This window comes from Nicotiana sylvestris, chromosome 4 (genome assembly GCF_000393655.2).
Source record: "Nicotiana sylvestris chromosome 4, ASM39365v2, whole genome shotgun sequence".
Taxonomy (NCBI): domain Eukaryota; kingdom Viridiplantae; phylum Streptophyta; class Magnoliopsida; order Solanales; family Solanaceae; genus Nicotiana; species Nicotiana sylvestris.
In genome coordinates this window covers 146,870,589-146,885,607 of record NC_091060.1, presented here as the reverse complement: position 1 = coordinate 146,885,607, position 15,019 = coordinate 146,870,589, and the positions used below count along the sequence as shown (strand labels likewise).

Here is a 15,019-nt window from a genome sequence, read left to right as displayed (position 1 = left end):
ATTGAACCAGACATTTGACTAGTTATTTTGAATGAAAGGGACAATTAGGTTCCTTATCTAGTTCTCTCATGAAATTTGTCAAATCATCAAAACAAAAGACACACATAACTTATCAGGAAGTAAACTTCAGGACCAGAAGAGGCAATAAGAGCCTTCAAATCCTTATATGGGATAACGACTCGAAACAAAACTAGTACAGTATTGTGTCCAAAGGTTGTGAAGTAAAACGTGCAATTTCAAGACTCTGAAACAACACCTTAAGTCAAAATATCATAGGCGATATATAGACGGCCAAATTAAAGGGGCTTAGGCATCAAGGCATCTTCAATGGAAGCTAGTTTCTTCCTGCTTTTCCTACTGTCTTTCTACTCTTCTATACACAAGATTTCTACAACAGATGTAATCACTATGAATCAATTCATCATAGATGGTCAAACTGTTATTTTATCTGGTGGAACCTTTGAGATGGGATTTTTCAGCCCCAGTGGTTCCTAAAAGCGATACATCGGGATATGGTACAAGCAAATTCTTCCTCATGTGCAGACAGTTGTATGGGTTGCCTAAAGAGAGAAACCACTCATGAATACATCTTTAGTTGTTTTGAAGGTCAACAAGCCAGGAATGCTAGCTCTTACCAATGACAAGAATGAAATTATATGGTCGATTACACCACAAAATCAATCCAAAATCCAGTTGCATTACTTTTGGATTCTAGTAATCTTGTTGTGAAAGATGCAAATGATGGCAACCGAGAAGATTTCCTCTGGAAGAGCTTCAATAACCCACTGATACATTCTTTCCAGATATGAAGCTTGGCAAGAATTTTAAAACTGGCCATGAGGTTTACATTTCAGAATGGAAGAAAAATAGTGATCCAACTCCAGGGAATTCACTCCACATTGATCCCACTGGAAATCCACATGGCCTTATCAGACGTAGCACAAATGTATCAGCTCGGGCAGGACCATGGAATGGTTTATGGTGGAGTGGGGCACCCACACCACTACTAATACAAAGTAGCATATATACATTTCAATTTGTTTTCGATAAGGATGAGGTTTACTAGTATAATTTTTCTCTCATTAACAGCTCGATTTTAACAAGAGTAGTCTTGACTAGCAATGGTTATCTTCAACGTTTGACGTGGGTGGATCGGACCAAGAATTGGCATCTTTACCTCAATGTACCTCTGGATATTTGTGATACATATAGCTTATGTGGTGCCTATGGGAGCTGTGACATAGATAGTTCCCCCGTTTGTGGATGTTTGGAAAAGTTTGTAGCCAAATATCCGCAACAATGGGAAAAGGGAGATTGGTCAGAAGGGTGTTTTCGGAGGTCACCTTTCGATTGCAACAAGGAACATGTATTTCTAAAATATTTTGGAATCAAGTTGCCGGATACCAAGTACTCTCAGTATGATAAGACCATGACACTCGAAAGTTGTAGGCAAGTACGCTTGAAGAACTGCTCTTGCACAACTTATTCGAGTTTAGATATAAGCAATGGAGACAAAGGTTTCTTGTTTTGGTTTGGGGAGTTGATCGACATCAGAAAGCTATCTGGAAGAGGGAAAGACATTTACATCAGGATAGATTCTTCAGAGCTAGGTAAGAACTTATGTTTAAGAGATATGTGTTTTCTAACCTTAGTTTTTCAACACATGAAAATGGTGTTGTGCAAAAGTAGTGGCCTATTTAGATTTGTAGTGGCTGATAGAAAAAATTGGTTATACTATCTGAGGCAGGTTCAAATAGAAAGAAGGCAAAGATACTCGCATTGAGTTTCTAACTATTGATGGCAATTATTCTACTAGGCCTGATTCTGTTCTTGTACATATGGAAAAAGAAGAAGAAACTAAGACCTGAAGAAGATTTTGAGCTGCCACTGTTCCAATTGTTGACAATAATTAGAGCCACAAATAACTTTTCCGTTAACAACAAGATGGGAGAGGGCGGATTTGGACCTGTTTACAAGGTACACACTGAAAATGTGTAGGAACCAGTTTACGCTCAAGATTCTTGTCTTTGTGAAATCTATGTTCTCTTGATTTACTTTTGCCATTTCTAGGGAGTGCTTGAATAAGGACAGGAAATAGCAGTGAAGAGACTCTCAAAGACTTCCAAGCAAGGAATCGATGAATTCAAGAACAAAGTTACCTATATTGCTAAGCTTCAGCATCACAGTCTTGTCAGACTTCTGGGTCTCTGCATTCGAGGGGAACAAAAGATGTTTATCTATGAATACATGCCCAACAAAAGCTTGGATTATTACATATCTGGTTTGGATTTCCCACCTACTAAAAAAGCTTAATTTAATAACAATGCTTTATTCTATTACTCATCACATGTACATTAAGACAGAGGCAGAAGCATGTTCACAGAAACAACTAATCAGAAAGCTTTTTTGTAGATCAAACAAAGAGCAAATTACTTTATTGGCCAAAGTGTTTTGGCATCATAAACGGAATTGCTCGTGGCTTGGTTTATCTCCATCAAGATTTTCGGTTACGGACTATCCACAGAGACCTTAAGGCAAGCAATGTTTTGCTAGATATAGAGATCTAACACCCCGTAAATTCGGCTTAGGTATGAATGAGTTAAAGGAGTAGTAAGGTTATATTTTGAACATGTAAAGTCCCATCAGGACGATTATAGGTGAAAATAGTTGTTTCAAAATCAAGATGGAAAGTAAGGTGCATAAGATTTGACAAAATCGACTAAGTTTGTAGAAGGTCTGTCTTCCAGCAGGTTTTAGTGAAAGTGTGTAAGGAAATAGGAAAATTCAAAACATGAAAGTTGTAGGCCTTTGAAATATCTTTCCAATGATATATTATAGAGCTCAAACGGATCTCTGTGAAAAATGTTATGCGCATTTTACAGAATAGTATGCGATATGCGCGCTCGGTAGCGCGCCCATAGCGCGACCGCGCTAATTTTGAGGCAGTGTTACTGCCGTTTTGCGCAGTCAGTAGCGCGGGCAGGTCTCTAGGTGCGCGGGCGCGCTCCTGGAGGGTCATTTTAAAGCTATATTTCGTTCCCTACAGCCCCAAAACATAAAAACTTGCTCTAATAAGGGGAACTCTCAAAAACCTAACTCTTTAAGGGTCTTTCCACCACCCAAGGTAAGTTCTAATGGTGATTCTAAGTTAATTTCAATTTTTCAACATCTTATTAATATGGGTAAACCCTCCATATCATTATATATTCGATTGGGACATCGTTGTTGGGAGTTGGAACCCTAGAACTCGAATTCAAAGGGATTGAACTTCAAAAAGGTAATGTCTTCACCCTCTAATTGATTCTAGCATTGGATTAATGATTATAGACTCTAAATCGTGAGTTATGAGTTGATGGATTTGATAGAAAAGCATGAACGATTATAGGTTTGGGTTGTTGATTGTTGATTGTTGATTATTGATTATTGATTAAGGATGTTGTTTATCTTATGGGTGATAAAGAATGATGTTGATTATAACCATTTGAGACTTTAGAATTTTTCTAGGAGCAAGAGAATGGATTATTGGATGTAGAGACACCATTGATAAGGACTATGAAGCTTTATGTCACCAAGTGTTTGAGAAAATGCTTAAGTGACCAAAACATGAGAATTATTGCTCATATGGAATCACTTTGACTTGTATTGATATAGATTAAAGTTGAAAGGGTTGGCGAATGTTGTATTCCACTCAAGAGCAGAAAGTTAAGGTATGTGACTCTAACTCTCTATATTTGGGAATGTTAATGATTCTCCCTACGCTACGTTTCTTTTATGACGTTACTAATTGCCTCAGAAATATAGTTAAGCCTTGTCCTTGAATAGTTGTAGAACTTCTATTCCCTAGCTTCATAACTCGCTCTTGACTTTCATTTTGAACGTTGTGAGCTCAGTGTGTATTCAATATAGACTTGGGTTTGATGCCCCCGAGTCTTAGTATAGATTACTTAATATGCCCTATACAGTTGAAATTTCAGTATTCATAATCAATTCAAGAACATATGTCTCAGTCTAGTCTTATTCAGTATTCGAGTATTATGTAACCTAGTATGATCCAGTATTCCAGTATCATGTAACTCAATGTGATTCAGTATTTCACTGTCATGTATTGCAGTATGATTCTCAGTTTCTGATTTTAAATTGCCGAATGTTAAACACTTGTATTTGGGCCTGAGGCCGTAGTTTATATGCTTTATGCATACTTGGGCCTGATGCCATAGTTTATGCTTTATGCATTTTTGGGCCTGAGGCCGTAGTTATATATATGTATACTTGGGCCTGAGACCGTAGCTTGTGCTCATATATATTGGGCCCGAGGCTGTAGCTTATTCAGATAAACAGGTTGTTCATCATTCAGAAGAGGGAGTATTCATATCCTTACTTCCTTTGTTCAGTTCAAATATCAGTTATCATTTCAGTTGCTAGTTATCCGTTCAATTATCAGTTATCAGTTATCATTTCAATTTCAGTTTCAATAGTTATCATTTCAGTTATCAATTATCAATTCTCTGTTATCAGTTTAGTTTCAGTTTCAGCATTTATAATTCTTTCTTTCAGTTTCTTTACATACCAGTGCAATTCAAATGTACTGATGTCCCTTTTGCCCGGGGCCTACATTTCACGATGCAAGTAATGATTTTACAGGTTCATGAATCAGAGCGCTAGGATTCTCGTACCAGCTATTCGGTGATCTCCAATTCTTTCGGGGCATTATAATTACTACAGTCTTCAGCATTTTCAGACAGTTAGTGTTTTCAGTACACATTAGAGGCTTTATAGACTAGAGTATCAATTAGACGGATCCACAAGCTTTTTGTGTTAAGCAATGTTAGCTACAGACATGTTTCAGACTTGTATTAGTATTTCTGCACTTTGATTTGTATCATTCAGACTTTCAGTATATAAGCATGTGTTAGTTTATCTTCCGCATTTAGTATGTTATGATATCACATGTTGATTCAGCTAGCCAGTTGGTTCGCTCTGTCATATCTAGTCAGGCATCGAGTGGTGTGTTACGTCCAGGCCCAGGTTCGAGGCGTGACAAAGCTTGGTATCAGAGCACTAGGTTCAAGAATCCTAGCGAGTCTATGAAGCCGTGTCCAATGGAGTTTCCTCTAGATATGTGTGCCGACTACTCATATAAACGGTTAACTACAAAGAAATCCAGGATTGTCTCATTTCTTTCTACTCTAGATCGTGCCATGAAACTTATAGCAATATGTAATCTTCTCTTCTTATCGAATTCCAAACGTATTGTATGCCCAAGCGACGCGTAGGAGAAACCTAAGCTCCTAGAGAGGATAACAGCCCATTGGGGTATAGTTATGGAGTACAGGTTAGTAAATATGAGACTTGAGAGGATGTAAAAGTGGGATGCAATTGATAGTAGTACAAATTCGAGCATAACCTTATCAGAAAGTACAAAAGCAGTTATCATGTCTTATGGCTATAAGTTTACCTCAGTTACCAGTTATACGGTCTTTCAGTTAGAAAATTTATGGTTATTCAGTATGCCAGTATTCAGTTATATGTTTACCAAATATCCAATTTTCAGTGTATTAAAATTCCGGTGACGGTTGAGTAATACAGTGATACCTATGGGGCTAAAAGAAAATGTAAGTAAGAGTGGTTATAGCTAAATCTTCGCATATTTTAGGTTCGGATTAAGACCCAAGAATCGCCAGATGGTGCAGTAAGTGATTTATCAGATAATGGTATCTGATGGATAAGTTTGTGTATGGTAATCGTATGTGTTTTACCTCAGAGAACAATTTCTTTTAATTTTTGGAAATGGAACCACAAGTTGGATGATGATAGTTCAGATGCCAGACCCTAACATTGATCACTATAGTTTTGGACAGAAAAGAGCCTAAGGGTAAAATACCTAGGATCCAGAAACATTTGTTACTACCAAAGATGTGATTTCGTACAACTTATGCAAATGATTAGAAGATACGATGCATGTAGTGAGAACCAAGAGCAGCCAATAGTGAATTAGCAATTTCAGCAGAGCTAGTAGATGTACGATTTAATTTGCTTAGGTAGGTCAACAATAGTGAGTGGTTAATAGTTTAAAACACCAAACGTGTGTTAGAACCCAAAGAGTTTAAGTTAAATCCGAAGTACAATGATAGTGGGAAAAACAATCAGCTAGGTAGTGAGAGAAGAACCTACTGAAGAATAGCCTTTAAGAGTTATCGAAAGGGGTTTTCTTCAGGATTGACAGTGTGAGCAGAGTTAAAATTATTAAGAGTGTGTATGATAATTGTGAATACATTAGCTTTCCTTTATGTAAATAATTTAGTTTTTCCTAGCTCAGAAGTAAGTTGGATGAGTCATCATTGACATAGAGTTTAAAGAATTGCTGAAAATAAAGAAAGTTGTTTGGATCCCAACAAAAAGAGAAGAATCTGCAAGTATAAGACCTTTGTTCTAAGGGGTGATGTGAATTTTTTTTAGTAAGTCCAGTTAGTGATTTGAAACCCGAATAATTAGCATGGGATATGAAAAAGAAAATCAGTTCGATAATAAGGTAAAGTTGTATAATTACCACAAGGAATATGTCTAGCACATGTAAGAAGCACAAAGTGATTAGAATGATCACCGAGCTTAGTTATTGATGATAAAGGGGTCACAGAAAGGCTGTAAAACCATTCCTATTTATGTGTTATGAGGGTAGTGGCATTGCACAAGACTCTAATTTTGGAATACAAGTGAAAGACTTAGCTCGCAACAAAGCTATAGGTGTCTTCAGGAAGTTCTCAAGAAGATAATCAAGTGTGGGGAGTATAACTCATGATTGAGGTAGATAAGACAACTCTGGTGAAAGAAGTTCACCACTTAGCCTAGTTAGGAGTTCCATTTGCATACTCCAAAGATAGTAGAGTTGTTGTCTAGAATATGAATTGTTCCCCCTTACTGGCCGAAGAGAATGAGAAACAATGTGATGATCCCTATGTGTTGTAGTTGAAAGAGGGGATTCACAAGTATAAGACGATGGCTTTTGAATAAGGGAGAGATGATGGTACCTTGAGGTACCAAGACAGATTGTGTGTTCTAGACATAGATGAACTTAAAGAGGGAAGATCATCTTAGAAGCCCATAATCCCAGGTATTCTTTACATCCAGGTTTCCCAAATATGCATCATGAGCAAGGAGATTTATTGGTTGAACGACATGAAAAAAAAACGTCGCAGACTTTGTGGCCAATTGTCCGAATTGTCAGCAAGTGAAAGTCGAGCAACAGAAAGCCTAGTGTTTTATCACAGAATACATATATTTTGGGTGGAGATGGTAAATATGAAATTTATAATAGGATTATTTTGCTCATTTTAAAAGCATGATTTGATTGGATGATTGTAAAATGACTTACCGAGTTAGCACACTTCTTGCCAGTAAAAAAACTACAAATTCAGTAGAAGATTATGCCAAGTTGTACATTCAGGGAATCGTCTGATTGCATGGGACTCTGTTGTCCGTCATTTTGGACTGTGGTGCTCAATTTAAAAAATGAACTTTAGAAGTTCTTTTAGAAATGATTAGGCACAAGTTTTTCATCCTTAGAAAGATGGCAAGGCAGAGCGCATTATTCAAACAATTGAGGATATGTCATTGATGTTAAAAGTAATTGGGATGATCACATACCTCTCATTGACCATGCTAATAATAACACCTACCATTCTAGTATCAAGGTAGCACTGTGAGAAACTCTGTATGGGCGAAGGTGTAGATCGCCAATTGGTTGGTTCAAAGTTGGTAAAGAGGAATTGTTAAGACCAAATTCGGTCTATCGGACTAGAAAGAAAGTTAAGTTGATTCAAGAGCATTTGAAGACGACTCTGAGCCGCCAAAAATTCTATTCGAACGTACGGCATAGAGACCTAGAGTTTCAAGTTGATGATTGGGTGTTTCTAAAAGTTTCGCCTATGAAAGAGGTTATGAGATTTGGGAAGAAGGGGAAGCATAGTCCCTGCTATATTGGGCCATATAGAATCTTGCGAAGGATCGGTCAATTAGCTTATGAGTTGGAGTTGCCACCAGAATTTATGGCTATACATCCACCGCTTCACGTGTCATGTTATACCATTCATGTTTCCAGTACTCAGATACTCATGTCAGTTCAGTATTCAGATACTCATGTTAGTTCAATACTAAGATACTCATGTCAGTTTAATACTCAACTACTCATGTCAGTCCAATACTTAGATATTCATGTCAGCTTAGTACTCTGATATTGACGTTAGTTCAATTCTCAAATATTCGTGCCAGTTAAATATTCATATACCTATGTTAGTTCAGTATTCACATATCCATAGCAGACAAATATTCAGTCAATACAGTAGTCATTCAGTTAGTATCTCAACAGTTCAGTAATCATGTATCCATTCGGTTTAGTATGCAAGTGTAAATGAAATTTCATGTTTCCATCATACCCGTTTAAGGTCCGGAGTTAGCAGAAGTTACAGTCAGGACAATCATTCGAGGGCGAATGATTCCAAGGGGAAGATAATGTAACACCCCGTAAATTCGGCTTAGGTGTGAATGAGTTAAAGGAGTAGTAAAGTTATATTTTGAACATGTGAAGTCCCATCAGGATGATTATGGGTGAAAATAGTTGTTTCAAAATCAAGATGGAAAGTAAGGTGCATAAGATTTGACAAAATCGACTAAGTTTGCAGAAGGTCAGTCTTCCATCAGGTTTTAGTGAAAATATGTAAGGAATTTAGGAAAACTCAAAACACAAAAGTTTTAGGACTTTGAAATCAATTTCCAATGATATATTATGTAGCTCGAACGGATCTCTGTGCAAAATGTTATGCACATTTTACAGAATAGTATGCGATATATGCGCCCGGTAGCGCGCCTATAGCGCGGCCGTGCTTATTTTGAGGCAGTGTTACTGCCATTTTGCGTGGTCAGTAGTGCGATCAGGTCTCCAGGTGCACGGGAGCGCTTGTGGGGGTCGTTTTAAAGCTATATTTCATTCCCCACAACCCCAAAACATACAAACTTGCTCTCGAAAGGGGAACTCTCAAAAACCTAACTCCTTAAGGGTCCTTCCACCACCCAAGGTAAGTTCTAATGGTGATTCTAAGTTAATTTCAATTTTCCAACATCTTATTAACATGGGTAAACCCTCTATATCATTAGATATTCGATTGGGACATCATTGATGGGAGAAGGAAGCCTAGAACTCGAATTCAAACGGACTGAACTTCAAAAAGGTAATGTCTTCACCATCTAATTGATTCTAGCATTGGATTAATGATTATAGACTCTAGTTCATGAGTTATGAGTTGATGGGTTTGATAGAAAAGCATGAACGATTATAGGTTTGGGTTGTTGATTGTTGATTATTGATTAAGGGTATTGTTTACCTCATGGGTGATAAAGAATGATGTTGATTATAACCATTTGAGACTTTAGAATTTATCTAGGAGCAAGAGAATGGGTTATTGGGTGTAGAGACAACATTGATAAGGACTATGAATCTTTATGTCACCAAGTGTTTGAGAAAATGCTTATGTAACCAAAACATGAGAATTATTGGTCATAAGGAATCTCTTTGACTTGTATTGATATAGATTAAAGTTGAAAGGGTTGGCGAATGTTGTATTACGCTCAAGAGCAGGAAGTTAAGGTATATGAGGCTAACTCTCTATATTTGGGAATGTTAATGATTTTTCCTACGCTACGTTTCTTTTATGACGTTACTAATTGCCTCAGAAATATAGTTAAGCCTAGTTCCTTGAATAGTTGTAGAACTTCTATTCCCTAGCTTCCTAACTCTCTCTTGACTTTCATTCTGAACGTTGTGAGCTTAGTGTGTATTCAATATAGACTTGGGTTTGATGCCCCCGAGTCTTAGTATAAATTACTCAGTATGCCCTATACAGTTTAAATTTCAGTATTCATAATCAGTTCAAGAACTAGTATGATCCAGTATTTCAGTATCATGTAACTCAATGTGATTCAGTATTTCAATATCATATATTGTAGTATGATTCTCAGTTTCTGATTTTAAATTCCTGAATGTTGAACACTTGTATTTGGGTCTGAGGCCATAGTTTATATGCTTTATGCATACTTCGGCCTGAGGCCGTAGTTTATGCTTTATGCATATTTAGGCCTGAGGCCGTAGTTTATGCTTTATGCATTTTTGGTCCTGAGGTCGTAGTTATGTATACGTATACTTGGGCCTGAGGCCGTAGCTTGTGCATATATATATTGGGCCCGAGGCCGTAGCTTATTCAGATAAACAGGTTGTTCATCATTCAGAAGAGGGAGTATTCATATCCTTACTTCCTTTGTTTAGTTTAATTATCAGTTATCATTTCAGTTGCCAGATAGCAGTTCAGTTATCATTTCAGTTTCAATTTCAATAGTTATCACTTCAGTTATCAATTATCAATTCTCAGTTATCAGTTTAGTTTCAATTTCAGCATTTATAATTCTTTATTTCAGTTTCTTTACATACCAGTGCAATTCAAATGTACTGACATCCCCTTTGCCCGGGGCTTGCATTTCATGATGCAGGTAATGATTTTACAGGTTCATGATTCAGAGCGCTAGGATTCTCGTACCAGCTATTTGGTCATCCCCAGTGCTTTCGGGGCATTATCATTACTACAGTCTTCAGCATTTTCAGACAGTCGGTATTTTTAGTACAAATTAGAGGCTCATAGACTAGAGTATCAAATAGACAGAGCCACAAGCTTTTTGTGTTAAATAATGTTAGCAACAGACATGGTTCAGACTTGTATTAGTATTTCCGTACTTTGATTTGTATCATTCAGACTTTTAGTATATTAGCATGTGTTAGTTTATCTTCCGCACTTAGTATGTTATGATATCACATGTTGATTCAGCCAGCCAGTTGGTTCGCTCGGTCACATTTAGTCAGGCACCGAGTGTCGTGTTATGTCCAGGCCCATGTTCGGGGCGTGACAAGAGATGAACCCAAAGATATCAGATTTTGGTATGGCTATAAGCGTTGTAGGGAATGAGATGGGAGAAAACACAAGCCATGTGGTTGGGACTCAATAAGAATCTCTTATATCATACAAAGTACTCTCATATGACATTTCACTTTTTTAATTCCCTCGGTGTTTTTTGCTTTTGTTGTTGGCCACAGTGGTTACATATCCCCAGAATATGCAGTAGATGGGATCTTTATATGGGTCTAAATTTGGCAACCACAATATCAAATAAGCAAGACACAGAACGAGATCACCACAACACAACGACTGATGGTCATTGTGACGAAGGACGACGACCAAGAGAGGTCAGCCGAAATGAGATAGTAACGATAGGTTAAACTTAGAGAGAGATAGGAAGAATATGCCTTTTAGATATTCTTTATGTTGTACTTTTTAAAGGGATTTTTGGGAAAATTTTCCTTATAGATATGAAGAGTGAGTAAAGAAGAAGGGGCTGGCATTGAAAGAGAGAGAGAATACATAATAAAAAAGGGAGAATATACGAAAGGATTGTCTTATTGGATTTATTCAAGTATATGTTGTTTAACTTTCATCCATAAATCTGAAGATTCCACATTCATATCTGCTGCATATCATTTCGCATCATCAGAAAAAGGAGGTGCTCAATCATACAATCATTGGGTGACAATCCCTTTATACTATAACTCTTGCCATTTCTTGCATTTATTGCACCTTTAGGATATTACATATTTCGCCGGTCATAACGCATTGAGCTACCGATTAACACTTCTATACTACCCTCATTATATCAAAATGTCATTCTATTTGGTTTAGAGATTATTGAGTTCAACTGAGATTCACCCTATTAATTTGTTACTAATTAGTATAGTACTTATTTTTTCAAATAATTTGGTGTCGTCTGTGGGGAGATTTCTAGTTGAAACTATAGTTCTCTCTAGATCATAAAAAAAACAACAATACACATTGCTCCCTCGTTTGACCCACTAACCAGGAAAAGGAGATGCGAGGTTGAAAATGATAGCAGATGCCACTACCAACATCTTGAACACAATCAACGAAGATGGCAAGGAAATCGATGACAACACGACACTGAATGCTACACCCAAGCGGAGTGCTTCGCCTTCCCCCCAACCCCCGTGAGAGCGTGATTGTTTCGCGCGAATAGGGAGCCTCCACGTCAATAACAGATGAAGCACCACCAGCAATAAAAAGACAACTAGAAAAGTGGCTAACGAGCACTCTGAACAACATACTCGATAAACCCGTCCAAAGGGAGAACAGAGATACTACACACATATATATTATGACCACTGGCGAACAGGATGCCCCCCAAACAGGTAACACTCATGCCACTATTGATGCAGGTAATGACGCACTCACAGTCATTCCAAAGAAAAAGGAAGAAATAGAAAACGAAAAAAGGCGCTCCATGATCAGATGAAGGAACATCAAGAAAGGGTCGACAAAATACTGGGCGCCCCAAAGTTATTACCGAAATGAAACGCTGGTCGATTCATCGAACAACAGTACAGTGAAGGAGCAACCCCCTATGCCATCCAAAAACCTTCTAAATGCCACCATATCTGAAGATATACGATGGCACCACGGACCCAAAAGATCATATCGTCCACTATGCCACAGCGGTGAAGGGCAATGACTTTTCAAAGGAGCAAGTACCAACAGTACTACTGAAGGAATTCAGCGAAACCCTAATAGGGGGAGCCCTAACCTGGTACTCGCAACTGCCCAAGTGGTCAATAGTGACGTTCGATGAAATGGCGGATAAGTTTGTCATCGCTCATGCAAGTGCTAAAAAGGCGGAAGCCAGGGTGAACGATATATTCACCATTAGGCAATCGCCTGACGAGGGACTCAGGGACTTCTTCGCCCAATTTAATAGGGTGAGAATGAGACTACCAAGCATATTAGAGGGGATTCCGGTTGCGGCTTCTAGAATGGGTTGAGCAGGAATGGGTCAAGAGCAACTAGAAAACTACTAAGCAGACTCATGAAATATCCTCCTACCACCTGGGAAGAAATCCACAATGCCTACTGCACCGAGGTAAGAGCCGCCGAGAACGAGCTCAACGGTCTGATCTAATGGCTGACGTCAATTCAAGTAGAATCAAGGAAGGAGAATCGTAACGATGGTCGAAGGGATCAATTGAGTCCCAGCCTCGGCTAGAAAAGATATCAGCCCTACATCAGAACAGTCATCCCACCACCACCTCGACACACAGATGGTCTGCCACATCACATAAGGACTTAGCGAAATGAAAAAGGTATGCCTTCACTCTTACCTGCTCACAATTTTTGTGTTTCCCCTTCAGAAATAGTGTACGTGCTAGAAAAGCTCACCATGAAGGTACAATGGCCACAAAAGATTAAATCTGATCCAAATACTTAGAAGTCGAACGCTCTATGTGAATTTCACCAGGAGCGGGGTCACAAGACCGAAGATTTCATAGATCTGCGGTAGGAGGTAGTGAGAATGTTGAACCAGGGACACCTGAGGGAGATAATGAGTGACCGAGGGCGAGCCAACTTTGCTCGCGGACGTGAACAACCTCAGGGACCTCCAAAGCCCCCCTCCCCCGTTCGCACTATCCAAATGATCATCAGTGGAGGCGATGGGGCAGCAATCAACCATGTGAAATTCACCACTACACACAAACTCAAGTGGTCGATCACTTACGAATGATATGATGACCTCGAAGATAGTATCGTCTTCGATAAGTCAGATACTGACGGTTTGTCTTTCCTTCATTACGATGCTCTTGTTATTACTTTACGTATTTCAGATACTGTTGTGAAAAGAATAATGGTGGATGACGAAAGTGGTGCGTGTATTATCCACCCTCGGGTCCTCGCACAAATGAGGCTCGAAGATAAGATAATACCACATTGCATAATACTAACGAGTTTTAATAATGCAGTCGAGCGAACTTCTGGAGAAAAATGCTACCCGTTCTAGCCGGAGGGGTTACCTTAGAAACAACATTTCATACCATGGACCAAGACACGGCCTATAATGCCATCATAGGGCAGCCGTGAATACACGCGGCCATCACAACAAACCTCTATCAAGAAATCAAGTTCCTTACCCCATGGGGAATATTCAGCATCCGAGGCGAACAATGCACTGTGTAATAATGCTACCGCATTGCTCAAGATTGCACACACACCTAGCAACTAAAGAAGACGAACGCAGAAGCATAGCAATTAGCAATGTCAGGAACCAAATCTGATGCACAAACAAATGTTATCAAGGATCCCGACATCGTGGAACCCATTAAGTCAACAATAGAAGACCTCGATCCCGTCCAACTAGACAACAATGACTGCACAAAGAAGGCTTATATCGAACACAATCTCTTGGAACCAAGGATATTTCATAAATTCTTAATTGACAATATTGACATGTTTGCCTTCTCCCATTTAGATATGCCAGGCATTCCGAAAGATATCGTTACACATAAGCTGAATGTCAACGCGCTCTATCCACCGGTGTTGAAAATAAGGAGAAAGTTTAATCCTGCAGTCAACGAGGCTATCAATGTTGTAGCCGATAAGCTGCTCGCCAATGGTTCCATCCGAGAATCAAAATATCCCAAATGGGTCGCGCATGTGGTCATGGTAAAGAAGAAAAATGGGAAATGGCGGATGTGCATTGACTTCACGAGCCTAAATAAGGCATGCCCGAAAGACTCTTTCTCACTACCTCATATCGACCAACTTATCGATGCAACAACATGGTATGAACTGCTGAGTATTTTGGATTACTACTTGGGTTACAACCAAATCCTCATGAAGGAGGAAGACTAGGAGAAAACAACTTTCATCACCCATCAGGGAACGTATTGTTACAAAGTCATGCCATTCGGGCTAACGAATGCGGGGGCCACGTATCAAAGGTTAGTCACCAAAATGTTCAAAGACCAACTTGGCAAAAACGATGGAGGTTTACATCGACGACATGTTGGTCAAATCCAAAAGGAAAGAGGATCATATTGACCCCCTTACAGAGGCCTTCAGCATATTAAGACGATATGGAATGAAGC

At 38.8% G+C, this 15,019-nt stretch overlaps 1 pseudogene; it reads left to right on the top strand.

Annotated features, from left to right (window-relative positions):
• The first annotated feature begins 327 nt into the window (after positions 1 to 327).
• Positions 328 to 11,183, top strand: LOC104221862 (G-type lectin S-receptor-like serine/threonine-protein kinase At4g27290; annotated as a pseudogene).
• Positions 11,184 to 15,019: the final 3,836 nt, after the last annotated feature.